The sequence below is a fragment of the Dasypus novemcinctus genome, chromosome 21 (assembly GCF_030445035.2).
Source record: "Dasypus novemcinctus isolate mDasNov1 chromosome 21, mDasNov1.1.hap2, whole genome shotgun sequence".
Lineage (NCBI taxonomy): Eukaryota > Metazoa > Chordata > Mammalia > Cingulata > Dasypodidae > Dasypus > Dasypus novemcinctus.
Genome location: NC_080693.1, coordinates 29,594,779 through 29,611,838, shown reverse-complemented (window position 1 = coordinate 29,611,838; position 17,060 = coordinate 29,594,779).

Sequence of the window (17,060 nt, the reverse complement as noted above, 5' to 3'; positions counted from 1 at the left end):
AGGACTGAAATGGACTACTGATGCTTAGTGTATGTAGAAGTTTTAATTAACTTTACTGTAAAAGTGTGGAAATGTATAGAGTGGATAGTGACACATTATAGTGAGTAATAGCTGGTTTATAAATAGGAATGTGTTTGGAAAGGATAGTCTAGGATTGTAAATGTCAATTGAAAGAAAGTTAGAAAATAATCTAGTGACTGAATAACACAGTAAACCCAGAGGTGAATGAGAAATGTGGTTGATGATATAGATGCAATAGTGTCCTTTGTGAGCTAGAGCAGATGTACATCACTATTGCTGTGGTGGGAGTGGGGAAAAGCATGGGAAAATACTACTGGAATGACCTATGACCTGTGGTTAACAGCAAAACTGTAATTAATATTCATGCATCTGTGCCAAAGATGTACTACATTGAAAATAGGGGAATATGGAAAAAATGTGCTAAATGTACGCTATGGACCATGGTTGGTAGTAATAGTCTGATGATATTATCTCATTATCTGAAAAATGTTCCACTATGGGATGGTGTGTTTTTGAAGGGTGTTGCATGGGAATTCTGCACATGTGCATGATTGTTTTGTAAGTTTACAACTTCTGTAATAAAAATATGTTTAAAAAATAATAATAGGGTTGTTGGGGGGAAATACACCAAATGTAAGATATAGACTATAGTTAGTAGTAAGATATGGATGATATTCTTTCCTGATTTGTAAGAAATATCTCTCAACAATGCAAGGTGTTGGTGGTGGGTTAATGTATGGGCCCCCTCTATGATATTATGCATGTTTGCTTTTAAGTACACAACATTTACTACACACATTGTTTATGTCTGTGAATATATAAATGATATAAAAATAATACTGATAATAAAAATAATATTGTGGGTTTGATAAAAATGCAACAAATATAAGATACTTTTGTTAGTAGTAATATGTTGAGGATGCTCTTTAATCATTACCTAAAATTGTTTTAAAACAATGCAAAGTGTTAGTAGTAGGGTGAGGTATGAGAGCCCTGTTTTGTAAGTTCACAACTATTACTACACACTTATTGCTTATGCATGAGTGTTAGATTTTAAAAAGTGGGGGAAAAAAAGGGAAGGCAATATATAAAATCATATGAAATGTGGATTATATGATATATTTCGAAATAACAACCCCCATATTTTTAGTTTAAGAGAAGAAATCTACCAGAGTCAGATATAAATTTTATCTTTAAGTAGAAAGGAAAAGGGAGAAATTCTAAGTATTTTACAACTATTAAAGAAAGTCTGCATTATTTACTTCATTTTCCAATATACAGTAGTTTCAAAAAATATCATATGTAAGGCTAAATTTAATAAAACTTATGCAAGATGTTCACACCAAAATCTAAACAAACATTGCTGAGAGAAATTAAAGAGAATCTCACATGGATTCAGAAACTCAAATTTGTTAAAATGTCATTTATTACCAAATCTAGCTATAAAGTCAAGGCAATATCAATTAAAAGTTTTGCTGCTTATTAAACAAATAAATAATTGTGGAAGAATAGCCAGTGATAGCAGCTATGCACAGCAGGGGAAAAAGAGAGAGATTGAGAGGTGAGGAATTTTCTTGTTTTTTGTTTTTAATTATTATTCTTATCATTGAAATCATGAAAAATCTCTAACAATGACGGAAATGATGACCACACAACTATGTGATTATACTAAATACCATTGACTGTACGCTTTGGATGAACTGTATGTTTTATTAATATGTATCAATAAAATTGATTTGTTTAAAAAATCAAAAGTTACAGAAATTGACAGAACTTATTCTAATGTTTATAAGAAAATTCAAACTCCTAGAATAAATAAGATAATCTTGAAGAGGATTAACAAGTTGGAGCCCTCACACTACCAGATTTCAAGTTTTAATATAAACTTAGTTAACTGAAACAGCATGGAATATATAAAAGAATAGATAATAGAAAACCAGAAGTGAATAGTGAGCCAGAAATAGACCCATACAAATACAGCCAATGCTCTACTGAATTTAGGGGAGGAAAAAAAATGTTTTTCCCCCAAAGATTTGGGTATCTGTATTTAAAAAGAGAAACCAGATCCACCCCTCATATTGCGCATACTCATAAAATTAATTTGAAATGGATCATGGAACTAAATGCAAACAGTATACTACAATACCTCTAGAAGAAAATATGGGAGAATGTTTTTATAACCTTGGGGCAGGCAAAGCTTTTTTAAACAGAACACAACCACAAAATCAATCATAGAAAATGAGAAATTGGACTTTATGAAAATTAAGAACTTTATTCATCAAAAGACATTAAAAAAGTGAAAAGACAGGTCACAAAATAGGAAGAAATCTTCGAATACACATATTATACAAAGAACTATATTGAAAAAACTATAACTCAATAAGAAAATTGACAAACAATCCAATTAAAAATGGGCAAAAGACTTAAATAGGCCCATAATAAAAGATGATCCAAATGGTCCACAAGCAGGTAAAAATGTGCTCAACCTCATTATTCATCAGGAAAGAGCAAATTAAAACCACAATGAACTAGCACTCTATATATTCACCAGTATGGCTAAAAATTAAAATATTGACAATAATGTGTTGACGAGGATGTAAAGTAACTATAACTCTTACACTGTTAGTGGGAATGTAAACTGGTACAACCATTTTGGAGAACTCTTGGTCTGTCTCTACATACCAGATGTCACAGCAATTCTACTCCTAGGTATATGCCCCCCAAAGTGGGAATAATGTCCACTAAAAGAACATGTATGAAGATGTTCATCGCAGTGTTATTCATAATAGCCCAAAATGAAAACGACCCAGATTATGGAGAATGGATTAAAAATTGCAGTTTATTTATGCCATGGCTTACTATGCAGTAATATAAAAGAACTGCTAATACTTGTAACAAAATGGACATGTCTTATAAACAATATGTCAAATATAAGAAACTAGGCACAAAAGAGTATTTGCAGTATGATTTCAATAATACCAAGTTCAAGAACTGAAAACTGAGAGAGGGGGCAAGATGGCGGCTGAGTGAACATCCCTGTTAGAGTCTTCTGCAGGGAATCGGCTGGGCGGCGTTGGAGACTCTTTGGGACCGGATTGTTTCGGGATTTTTGCTGGTCCGGAGGTGTCTGGACATCGATTTGGAGGGAAGGTAACAGAGAGGATTCGTCTGTGAAATATACACGGAGATCCCAGCTACCTGTAGAGGATTCCCTTCTTGGGTAGGCAGAGACGAGGCATCTAGCCCCGCTCGGTGGGGCTGAGCCAGGCCGAGCCGGGCCGCGGTAGCGTTTGGAGCCGGGCGAGGCCGGTGCAGGCCCCGGCTGCGGGCCGCGGTAGCGCTTGGAGCCGGGCGGGGCCGGTGCAGGCCCCGGCTGCGGGCCGCGGTAGCGCTTGGAGCCGGGCGGGGCCGGTGCAGGCCCCGGCTGCGGGCCGCGGTAGCGCTTGGAGCCGGGCGGGGCCGGTGCAGGCCCCGGCTGCGGGCCGCGGTAGCGCTTGGAGCCGGGCGGGGCCGGTGCAGGCCCCGGCTGCGGGCCGCGGTAGCGTTTGGAGCCGGGCGGGCCCGGGTCAGGCCGCGGCGGGTACGGAGCCGGGCAGGGCCGGTCCAGGCCGCGGTGGCGGGAGGTGGACGACGGAGCCGGCTGGGCTGCTGTAGCGAGCGGAGCTGGGCGGAGCCAGGCCAGGCCAAGGCGGCGTGAGGAGCCGGGCAGAGCCGGTCCAAGCCTCCGTTTTTGTTTTTGTTTTTTTTTTTAATTTTACTTAATTTTTTTTTTTTTTTTTTTTTTTTTTTTTTTTTGAGCATCTGCAGTACAGGGGAGTTCGTGGGCCCTGGGCGGCCTATTGGGGGTTTGTGGGAAGGGAGGTGCTTGCAGACCCATTTGGGCAGACAGACGGGGGGATTTTAGGGCAAAGCGGGGGGAAGTTGTTGTTTTAGATAGTGTTGCAATTGTGACACGTGTGTACCTGTATCTCTCTTCTCCCTATCCGTTCCCCACCGTTTGCCCATCCTCTTTTTCTTTCTTCCTTTCTTCTTGCCTTTCGTTTTTCTTTATTATAATTAGTTTGTTTGTTTTTTTTTTTTTTCTTTTTTTCGGTTTTCTCTTTCCCTCTTGTCCCTCATCTTCCACTTATTTTTACTTTAACTCAAGTATACAATAGGTGCTACAGGGAACACCTCACATTTGCTGGGTTTTCCCATCCTCCACTGCCTCATTTCTGTGTGAACTGATTTAGGCTACCTACACTATCCCCCTTCCCCTGCATCTTGATATCCACTATCATCTACTGTCTCTCCTATATTCCACCCCCCACCTCCCGTTCTTTGATCCACAAAGTGTCTAACTCTTAATTTCTAATACCTTTGTTCTGTTTTCTGTCTATTATCCACTCTTGAAACTATTACCTTTCTTTTCTTTTTCCCTCTCTCATGAAAACAATAGCTGTGTAGTTCATACCATATTCCTCCCAAATTCAGTCATCAACTTCATAAAAGGTACTCTACCTACAGCTATAACTCTATACAATCTACATGAATCTAACCTCCATCCTTCCAGATCTCATATTCCTGCTTTATTAACATACATCACCAAAACAACTTTACACTTTTCCCTTGCTTACACAATTGCCTTTCCCCAACACTAATACTTTCCTCTAAAGTGAACTTAACCAACAACAAGTAACTAGAATAAGAAGAAAAAAGTGACAAAGAGAAGATATAACACCTGTGCAAAAATAACAACTAATTAACCTCCAAGAGCAGACAAAGAAGCTAAGGAACTGATTAAATTCGTCAAAATAAAGAGATGACCAGAAAGCAACAAAAATCTACGAACCAAACCAATAATCAGGAAAACATGGCTGAATCCAATCAACAAACCAATAATCACGAAGGGGAGCAAAACTTGGCACAAGCAATGAAAGATCTCAGAACATTTATCACCGACAAATTTGATGCAGTAATGAAAGAGGTTAACAACATGAAGACATCACTTGGAGGGGAAATTGCAGACATACGCAAAAACATAACAGATATGATGGGAATGAACACCACAGTTCAAGAAATCAAAAATACACTTGCAGCAAATATCAGCAGACTAGAAGAGACAGAGCAGAGAATTAGTGATATGGAAGACAGTACATCAGAAATCAAACAGATAGTAGAAGGGGTCAATAAGAAGATAGAAAAAATCCAATTAGGATTTAGGGACCTGAATGACAATGCAAAACGCTCAAACATACGTATTATAGGCATTCCAGAAGGTGAAGAGAAGGGAAAGGGGTCAGAAAGAGTGTTGCAGGAAATAATGGCTGAAAACTTCCCAAATCTACTGAAAGAGACAGATGTACATATCCAAGAAGCACAGCGCACTCCACAAGTCATAAACCCCAACAGGCCCACCCCAAGACATATACTTGTCAAATTATCCAATGCTCAAGACAAAGAGAAAATCCTAAAAGCAGCAAGAGAAAAGAAAACCATCACATACAAGGGAAGCTCAATTAGATTAAGTGCTGATTTCTCTTCTGAAACCATGGAGGCAAGAAGACAGTGGTATGATATAGTCAAGGTACTAAAGGAAAAAAATTTCCAACCAAGAATACTCTATCCAGCTAAACTAGCATTCAAACATGATGGAGAGTTCAAAATATTCGCAGACAAACAGAAACTGAAAGAGTATACCAACAAGAAACCTCCCCTTCAAGAAATTCTAAAGGGAGTTCTGCAGGAAGAAAGGAAAAAACAGGAAAGGCAAAGTTGGAGGAGAGTATAAGAACAACAACAACAACAAAAAAGACAAAAAAAAATATACAAACAAAATATGACAAACACAAATCCAATCAAAATATGGCTAACACAAATAATTCCTTGATAGTAATAACACTGAATGTCAATGGATTAAACTCACCTATCAAAAGATTCAGACTGGGACACTGGATAAGGAAATATGACCCATCCATATGCTGTCTACAAGAGACACATCTTAGACCCAGAGACACATGGAGATTGAAAGTGAAAGGCTGGAAAACAATCATACAAGCTAACAATAACCAAAAAAAGGCAGGAGTAGCTATATTAATATCAGACAAAATAGACTTTAAATGTGAAACAATTGTGAGAGACAAAGAAGGATACTACATTTTAGTGAAAGGGAAAATCTGTCAAGAAGATCGAACAATCATAAATATCTATGCCCCTAACAAGGGTGCCTCTAAATACGTCAGGCAAACGCTGGAAAAACTAAGTGAAAGAATAGATACATCTACAATTATAGTGGGGGATTTTAATACACCACTATCAACTCTGGACAGAACATCTCAAAAGAGAATCACCAAAGAAACAAAACATCTGAATAGTATATTAGAGGAGCTCGATCTAATAGACATATATAGATCGCTACACCCAAACACAGCAGGATATACATTTTTCTCAAGCGCACATGGATCATTCTCCAAGATAGATCATATGCTAGGCCACAAAGAAAGGCTGAACGAATTCAGAAAGATTGAAATCATACAAAACATTATCTCTGACCACAGTGGAGTCAAGCTGGAGATTTGCAAGGGAAAGAAGCCCAGATTTCACACCACGATTTGGAAATTAAACAACACACTCTTAGAAAAACAGTGGGTCAAAGAGGAAATCTCAAAAGAAATCAATGACTACCTTGAAACAAATGATAATGATAACACAACATACCAAAATTTATGGGATGCAGCAAAAGCAGTACTGAGAGGGAAGTTTATAGCCATAAATTCATATATCAAAAAAGAAGAAAGAGCAAAAAATTGAAGAACTAACTGCACATTTGAAGGAATTAGAAAAACAACAACAAAGTAACCCAACAGGAAGAAGAAGGAAGGAAATAACAAAGATAAGAGCAGAACTAAATGAAATAGAAAATAAGAAAGCACTTGAACAGATAAACAAGACCAAGAGCTGGTTTTTTGAGAAGATTAACAAAATTGACAAACCTTTAGCAACACTAACAAAGAAAAAAAGAGAGAAGATGCAAATACACAAAATAAGAAATGAGAAAGGCGATATCACCACTGACCCCACAGAAATAAAGACTATCATAAGAGGATATTTTGAAAAACTATATTCCAACAAAAATGACAATCTAGAGGAAATGGACAAATTCCTAGAAACACATAAACAGCCCATATTGACAAAAGAAGAAATTGATGATCTTAACAAACCAATCACAAGCAGAGAGATAGAATCAGTTATTAAAAATCTCCCAACTAAGAAGAGCCCAGGGCCAGATGGCTTCACAGGTGAATTCTATAAAACATTCCGGAAAGAACTGACACCAATCCTGCTGAAACTATTCCAAATCACCGAAACAGAAAGAACATTACCCAACTCCTTCTATGATGCCAACATTACCCTAGTACCAAAGCCAAACAAAGACATCACAAGAAAGGAAAATTACAGACCAATTTCTCTAATGAACCTAGACGCAAAAATACTTAACAAAATACTTGCTAATCGTATTCAACAACACATTAAACGAATTATACACCACGACCAAGTGGGATTCATCCCAGGTATGCAAGGATGGTTCAACATAAGAAAATCAATCAACGTAATACACCATATAAACAGATTGAAGGAAAAAAATCACATGATTATATCTATTGATGCAGAAAAAGCATTTGACAAAATACAGCACCCTTTCTTGATAAAAACACTCCAAATGATTGGAATACAAGGAAATTTTTTGAACATGATAAAGAGTATATATGAAAAACCTAAAGCCAATATTGTTTACAATGGAGAAATCCTAGACTCCTTCCCTCTAAACTCAGGAACAAGACAAGGATGCCCACTGTCGCCGCTCCTATTTAACATTGTCTTAGAAGTACTTGCTCGAGCACTGAGGCAAGAACCAGAAATAAAAGGCATTCAAATTGGAAAGGAAGAAGTCAAAATTTCATTATTTGCAGATGACATGATCCTATACATAGAAAACCCTGAGAGATCTACAACGAAGATTCTAGAACTCATAAATGAGTTTAGTAAAGTCGCAGGTTATAAGATCAATGCGCAAAAATCAGTAGCATTTCTGTACACCAATAATGAGCAAGATCAGGAGGAAATCAAGAAACAAATACCATTCACAATAGTAAATAAAAAAATCAAATACTTAGGAATAAATTTAACTAAAGAGGTAAAGAACTTATACACTGAGAACTATACAAGATTGTTCAAGGAAATCAAAGAAGACCTAAATAAATGGAAGACTATTCCTTGTTCATGGATAGGAAGACTGAACATTATTAAGATGTCTATCCTACCAAAATTGATCTACACATTCAATGCAATCCCAATAAAAATCAATGCAGCCTTCTTTAAGGAACTAGAAAAACTAACTATGAAATTTATTTGGAAAGGAAAGAGACCCCGAATAGCCAAAGACATACTGAAAAAGAAAAACGAAATTGGAGGAATCACACTACCTGACTTCAAAACATACTATAAAGCTACGGTGGTGAAAACAGCATGGTATTGGCATAAGGAGAGACATATAGACCAATGGAATCGAATTGAAAGCTCTGATAAAGAACCTCACATATACAACCACATAATATTCGATAAAGCCACCAAACCCTCTCAACTGGGAGAGAGTGGCCTATTCAACAAATGGTGTCTGGAGAACTGGATAGCCATATGTAGAAGAATGAAAGAGGATTACCATCTCACACCTTATACAAAGATCAACTCAAGATGGATCAAAGACCTAAATATAAGAGCCAAGACCATAAAAACCTTAGAAAGCAGTGTAGGGAAACATCTACAGGACCTTGTAATAGGTAATGGATTTATGAATATCTCACCAAAAGCACGAGCAGCAAAAGAACTAATAGATAAATGGGACTTCCTCAAAATTAAAGCCTTCTGCACCTCAAAGGAGTTTGTCAAGAAAGTAAAAAGGGAGCCCACACAGTGGGAGAAAATATTTGGCAATCATATATCTGATAAGAAACTTATAACTTGCATATATAAAGAACTCCTACATCTTGAAAATAAAAAGATAAACAATCCATTTAAAAAATGGGAAAAAGACTTAAACAGACACTTCTCCGAAGAAGAAATACAAATGGCAAGAAAGCACATGAAAAAATGTTCCAAATCTCTAGCTATCAGGGAAATGCAAATCAAAACCACAATGAGATACCATCTTACACCCATAAGATTGGCAGCTATGAAAAAAACAGAAGAATACAAGTGCTGGAGAGGATGTGAAGGAAGGGGAACACTCATCCACTGCTGGTGGGAATGCAGAAGGATCCAACCATTCTGGAGAACAGTATGGCGGTTTCTCAAAAAACTAGCCATAGATTTGCCATATGACCCAGCAATACCACTGCTGGGAATATACCCAGCAGAACTGAAAACAAGAACACAAACCAATATATGTACACCAATGTTCATAGCAGCATTGTTCACTATTGCCAAAAGTTGGAATCAACCCAAATGCCCATCAACAGACGAGTGGATCAATAAAATGTGGTATATACACACAATGGAATACTACTCGGCTGTAAGAACAAACACACTACAAACACATGTGATAACATGGATAAATCTTGAGAACCTTATGTTGAGTGAAGCAACCCAGACATTGAAGGACAAATACTACATGACCTCAATGATATGAAATAAACAAGCTGCCCTAGATAGCAAGAGACTGAACGATAGGCTTGCAGGAAATCGGAGGGTGGAGGAAGGATATGAGCCGATGTCTGCAGGGGTGGAATTTAAGACGAGATGGTGGTAAGTATGAACACAAAGAAGAGATAAAAGGGGGGCAAGGGGTTGCCTTTGCTTGGGGCTTTGCGGGTTTGAGGGTGGCTGGGGAGGGACGGGTGGGTAACGTTGCCCAAAAGTGGGGGGAGGGAGGGGTAGCATACGAACCAGGAGAGGGTCAGGTGTTGGTGGAGAGTAAAATGCCGAGAAAATCATATCAAAATATAATAAAGAGGGTTACCTGTTTAGAATGCTCGGAGGGGAGGGTCTGATGCAGGACGGGCTCCTGGGGAATGTCTAAATGCTCATTCTGCCAGAGTGGGTGACACCATGGGGTAGAAACCCAAGTAGTGAGAGTGGGGGTGGACCCACATCCTGGGGAGGACTAATGCCATCCAATAGAGGGAACTGTATCCCTCGAGAGAAAGGGTGGCTCCCAGGGCATTGGGGCAGTTGAGCAAGTTAGGCCCTGAACACTATTCCATCTATCTCTGGAAGTGGCTCCTCAGGAAACGGAGGTTGGCTATCACTGAGGGCACCAAGATGGAAGGGAAAATGGACGTTAAATGTGTGGAACCAAAGTAAATGGGGGGTAAGAGAGGAGTTTCTTGAGAGTACACAAGGATGGATATAAAACATGTAATATTACACCATAACATATAGGAGATGACAGACTGATAATGTAAACCATAATGTAAAACATAGGATAACTAAAAATGTAAAGAACTGTGTATCCTAAAGTATGCACCATAATGTAAACACAGATGTCACCTTGTTAGAAAGCTAATGTCTCAGACTCTGTACATCACTTTAAGTAAATATGATATGAATAGGGCGTAAGAGTATCACTATGGAAGGGAAAAGGTTTTCTGGTGGATGTGTGGGAGTGCTGTATATTATATATATACATTGCTGTGGTCTAGGACTCCTGTGAAGAAAAGCTGAATAATTAGGGGGGGGGGGGGGGGGGGAAAGAAAAAAATAGGATGTGGAATTTTTTCAAGTCAACATTCTTTATCTAAGTTCTTTATCTAACTTTATCCAAGTTCTTTATCTATCCTTTAAACTCATCGCTATATGCCATTCCCTAGTAAGGGACCATGACATTATATTGGGCTTCAAATTTCGGGGAGTTCTGGATCACAGAGTGTTTCAACAATGGCAATGGAGGGATACTGGTATGGGATACCAATGACAGGTGATATATGACTGACAGGGAGCTGTACAGAACATATGTCCAGGGTGCATGGTAATGTTTGGATATACTCATAGTGGCAACAATTAAAAACCACAGTAGGGGGGGTACTGGGTTCCTGGCCAGTGGTGCTCTGTCGTGGTCCCTAGGGGAGCAGCGACAGTCTCCCAGATACAGTGGTGGGGACCGGGAGGGAGTGAGGGTTCAACAGTGAGCCCCTGATACTAATGACTATGCTTGTGAGCTGATAAACCCAAAATAATAACAAGGCCTAGAGCAACTTTGTGCCTGGGAATTTCCTTCTGTCAGCCTTCATGTTACTCAAATGTGGCCAGTCTCGAAGCCAAACTCAGCATGTAAATGCAATGCCTTCCCCCCAGCGTGGGACATGACACCCGGGGATGAGCCTCCCTGGCAACGAGGGACCACTATCAACTACCAACTGATGATGCAACTGGAAAATGACCTTATACGGAAGGTTCAATGCGGATCAGCAGAATATCCATGTCTACATAAAATACCATGACTTTAAAATGCTGTTTGACCTAAAGTAAGGGGGAAATGGAAAGGAGAAATGAGTTTATATGGCTACGAGTTTCTAAAAAAGAGTCTGGAGGCTGGCAGAAGGTTTGCCCTCATGCACAACTGAGCAGAGTCAGAGAGACAGATAAAGCAGATACAACCCCCAGATATTGGTTCCTTTGAGGGCTAAAGAGACCCATGGGAGTTATGGTCATGGCCGATGGGGTTAACTACCAGGGCAGATGGCCCCTCTTTGGAAATGGTGTTTATGTGTGATGAATCTGGACTCAGATGGGATCTCCCTTCATAAGACTTTCATGCTAATGTGCTGGAGGTGCAGTTAATGTTGGGGTTTAAGATATATTTAGGGGATTTGAATCTCTGGACTGACAATGTGATAGCCAGATACTGAGCCTCAACAGACTCCAGCACCTACAATCTGATTTATTGGACTTACCACACTCAGCTAAGATGGAGGTGAAGAAGGACAACCACCACACCATGGAGCCTAGAGTGATTACAACTGAAAGTGGGAGGATTGCATCCAGCATCCAGGTGGAATCTGAGCCTCCTCTTGACATAAAGGTGCAATGGACACAACCAATCCAGTGTCCACATAGAAGAGGTGGCATTGGATTGGGAAAAGTGGACATAATGGACAAAGGGTATGGGGAAAGGCAGGAAGAGATGAGAGGTGGAGGCGTCTTCGGGACATGGAGCTGCCCTGGATGGTGCTTCAGAGGTAATCACCGGACATTGTAAATCCTCACAGGGCCTACATGATGGAATAGAGGAGAGTATGGGCCATGATGTGAACCAATGTATATGAGGTGCAGAGGTGCCCAAAGATGTACTTACCAAATCCAATGGATGTGTCATGATGATGGGAACGAGTGTTGTTGGGGGGGGGGAGAGGGGGGGTGGGGGGGTGGGGTTGAATGGGACCTCACATATATATTTTTAATGTAATATTATTACAAAGTCAATAAAAAATTAAAAAATTAAAAAAAAAAAAAAAAAAAAGAACTGAAAACTAATTGAAGAGGGAGAAATAAGGATAGTGGTTATATCTGGGGCAGGTAGAGACTGAAAACAGGAGTTGGAACAATCTAGGTTACAACTTGGGGCTAAGGTGAATAAGGTGGCTATGAACATTCTTGTAAAAGTATTTTTTGGGCATGTTTTCATTTTCCTTGGATAAATATTTCTGAGAGAAACTGCTGGATCATAGAGAATGTTCAGCTTTTTAAGCAATGAATAGAACTTTTCCTAAACAGGTTGTACCATTTTCCACTTCCATCAGCAATATAACAGAGTTGCTTTTGCTTCACATCCTTGCCAACATTTTATGTTTTTTTTAGTGTTTTTAATTTTAGCCAGTCAAGTAGGTTTTGTGTAGTAGAATCCCGCTATGGTTTTATTTTGACTCTTCCTAATGACTAGTAATGAACACTTTTCACTGCATTTAGTGGTCATTCATAGAGCTTCTTTGTGAAATATTTGTCCAGAATTTTGCCCATTTTAAAAATTGTGGTTTTTTAAAAAAATATTTGAGTTATAGGGATTCTTTATGTACTCTGGATACAAGTTCTTTGATGGATATATATTTTGCAAATATTCTCTCCTAGTCTATTGCTTGCTTATTCATCTCCTTAGTGGTGTATTTTTTTTAACTTTACTTTAAAACAATTTCAAATTTACAAAGTTTTACACAAAAACATATAAAAAATTACATTATACCCTTCACCCTGATTCCTCAAAAGTTAACATTCTGCCATTTTTGTCTTATCATTCTTTGTCTCTCCCTTCCCTCTCAACATAAATAAGTATAGAAATAAAAAATATATATTTTGGAACCACTTAAAAGTAAGCTGAGGACATGGCACAACATAATCTCTAATTATTTCATCACATATTTCTTATAAACAAGGAATTTTCCCACATAAGCACAGTGCAATGAACCATCAGGGAATTAATATCAATATAGTACTATTATATAATCTACAAATATTCAAATTTTGTCATCATCCTGTTAATGTGCTTTATAGCAAAAGAAAAAACTTCTTGCCTGTGTCCCATCCAGGATCACAGGTTTGATTTAGTTGCCAAGGATTTTTAGTATCCTTTAATCTGAAATAATTCTCCATTCTTTTTTCCACGACTATGATATTTTGAAAAGAAAAGTCTATTTCTTTTATTTTGTAGAAAGCCTCTCTGTTTGGGTTTTCTTCGGTGTTTTTTTCATATGTAGATTCAGGTTATGATTATGTGTCCTTCTCAGTGAATTATATGAAGAAATCATACAATTTGTCCCAATATTGGTGATATCACCTTTTCACCTTTGATTACTTGGTTAAGATGATGCATACCAAATATCTCTAGTGAAGAGATAAGGTTTTTTGGTAATAAATAAATATCTTGTGGAGAGATGCATTAAGCTAAGTAAATATTCTGCTGCTTGTCATCCTGTTATTCATTAGTATTAGCATGCATTGATGAGTCTTACCTACAATTATTATTATTGTGGTATTTGTCAAATGTTGATTTTTCTAATCTCATCATGTCTTTTTCATTTATTAGTTGAAATTATATTCCACAGAGTTTTACTCCCTCCCTTTCTTCATTCTTTCCTTCATTCATTCGTATCAATATGATCACATAAATACTAACTTTAATGTTATTCTATGAGTTAAAATTCATTATTGCCATTTTGTTGCTTGAATTGTCCCATATTTGACCAGTGGGAACTCTTTACGTTGATTTCTTTGTTCTTTTGTCATTCTTTGATCACTTTTTCCCTTTCTGACACAATAAGATGTACAGGTCTATCTTTTATATCCCCGAGCCCAGACTTTCAAGGAGATATTTCTCCAATGAGCCTTTATTTCTCATGAGATAGAAAGGAGTTTCAAATCTAAGATAAGGGCGATAGGTGATCTCATTTCTATTGAGGTGTCATTACCTTTAAGTTCTCTCAATGGGCAGAGCTAGGAAATGGATGCATGTATATGCACACACCTCTACATCCATATATCTATCTGTCTGTCTATCTATCTATCTATCTATCTATCTATCTATCTATCTATCTATCTATCTACCTAGTCTTCAAAACCATGAGTTGACCCTGAATACCTCCAGTGCCAGTGCAACACCATAGGGTTCAGTTAGCTTTTCCCCTTCCCATGCTTATAACCCCCTTCGGCAACAGTGGGAAATCTGCATCTTATTTTTCACAATGTATTTACCTATTTTCTTAATTATATAATACACATAAGTAATTTCAGGATACTAACCCACACTACTGTAAAGAAAAAAGCAATAACTAGAATACAATATTTGTTTTAAATATTGACTTTAGGCTGAAAGTGTATGGTAAAAATATCATGTTCAAGAGTGACTTGGGTTAGTTCTTTTCCCACCAATCATGTTGTTCTGTTAATCATTTTAAATAGAATTATTTGGTTTTGGTCACATATAAAATCTGTGGTGCCCCTTGATCCTCAACTTCCTCTGCTGGAATCTCACCATTGATTGTGCCCTAGTCTTTGTCCTTCTCCTTGTTTCCCCACCAAGCTTAGAGTGACCATCACACTGAAGTGAGAATAACCATGACTACATTCCTTTTATACTGTTTCAAGGGGTGACTAATTCAACACAAGGAATTCAAATTTTAGCAGAAGCTTTTTGTGACTAAGTAAAATAGTGCCATTTCAGATATCAGTGACCAAAGTAGGTATTTTTGATGGATGGGGAAGTTTTCCTAGTTTGGCCCAAGATATAGGCAGTCAATAATATTTTTTTGGAGAAAATCCAAATACTGCTGGACCATATTCTTTCACCCTTCTCAGAAACTGCTCCCAAGGGGGATATCTGCAACATGGGACAATTAATACATTCCCATTTCTCGCAGGTGACCTGAGAGAGTTCATACCACAGCCACCTAGAAAATATACAGGGCAAGTCTTTTATAGCCCCGGGGCGAGGACCCTAAGGATTATGCCAGAAGTCCAGATGTTAATGAACTGGAAACTCCCTATCTGCAGACCTGCTGCATTTGGGATGTAGGAAAGACTTGCTGCAGCAGAAGCTGGGAACCCAGCCATAAGCCTGTTATCCCGTTCTTTGCTTCATGGAGGGATAATCTCTGAGTACTCAGGTAGCTTTTTCATGTTAGTTTCCAAAGATGCAGACAACTGAAAAAGAGCCAACAGGCCATATGTGATGGTGGCTGAGATAGACACAGACAGTGAGGTCAGCTATATGGCTGGGAAGGGACTCAAGCCCTGAGGAAGGTCCTGTTCTTATCCACAAATTTGACCAAGCGTGTCCTGGGTGCTGTGAAGAACATGCAGGTAAACAGGCAAGGTCTCCATCTCTGAAGAGTCCAAGCCAAGTAAGGTGGACACTTGACAATGAAAGTATCATAAAATTTTGGCACTTGCACTGTATGAGTGGAAGGAAGCCTTTCCAACCAGAAGATGAGAGTCCCACACAGTCTTTGGGGGTTCCAGAATGAGGAGTACAGGAATTAGGCGATGAGGTGAGTAGACAGAGGAGGATCCCTGCAGGCTTGTGTGGCCAGGGAAGGCATCACAAACAAGGAGGAGTTTTAGGGCAGCTGTGGATTTTATTCTCTAGCCACAGAGGAGAGAAGCAGAATGCTGGGCACCTGAGAAAGGGACCTGTGCTTTGACTGAGAAGTTCCTTCTGGTGGGACTGATTCTTCTCAGCAGGGGTCACAGGTTTGGGCAGGAATGGAAAATGCCTACTAATCTCTTGCTCTAAATCAACGCATGCTTACAGTTAGTCCACTCTTCCAAGTTGCGGATTGTACGTGAGTCTAGATGCCTAAAGAGATAGGGACAAATGGAAAGCACCACAAAAACTCAGGGAAATGAATTTTGTTACATTTGCATTTCTTTAAAATTTATGGGCCTCAGTTTCCTGACAGTCACACACAGAGGTTGAATTGTGCTTCTGCCAGTGTCCATGCCTTTGTTCACCCAGCATCACATGGAGCAACTCATCATGGAGCAGCTCTTTTGTGCCAGGCATTGTCTTAGGCACCAGGGGATCACGGTGGTGACCAGAAACACATGGGCCTGACTTCTTGAAGCTTTCAGTCCTGTGGGGAGAGTGGCTTAATAAGTAGCATAAATTATAGGGGTGTTAAAATATGTTAATATTGGAATACCCAGCAAGATGTAGAATACTCTAGAAGGTATTTCTGGAATATTTATCCTGGGACCTAAAGGATGATGAGGTTTAAATGAAGGTATAGGGAGTGGGTGGTGGTAGTGGAGAAAGTGCTCCAGGCAGAAGGGAGAGCAAGTGAGAACATGCAGAGATGGGGCTCGAGGGGTGAGGCTGGGGTGGTCTGTGCATTTGAGGCATTGAAAAACATTGTATTTGGCTGTGATGGAGCAGCAGTGTCAGAGTGATGATGGTGATGACACGAGCAGGTCACAGGGAGAGCGCCAGGATTGGACTAGGCACTGGAGAGGAACTCAGAAGACACAGGATAGGGTCTTTGGGCCATCAGAGGGAGAGACCTGGATCAGAAGAGACA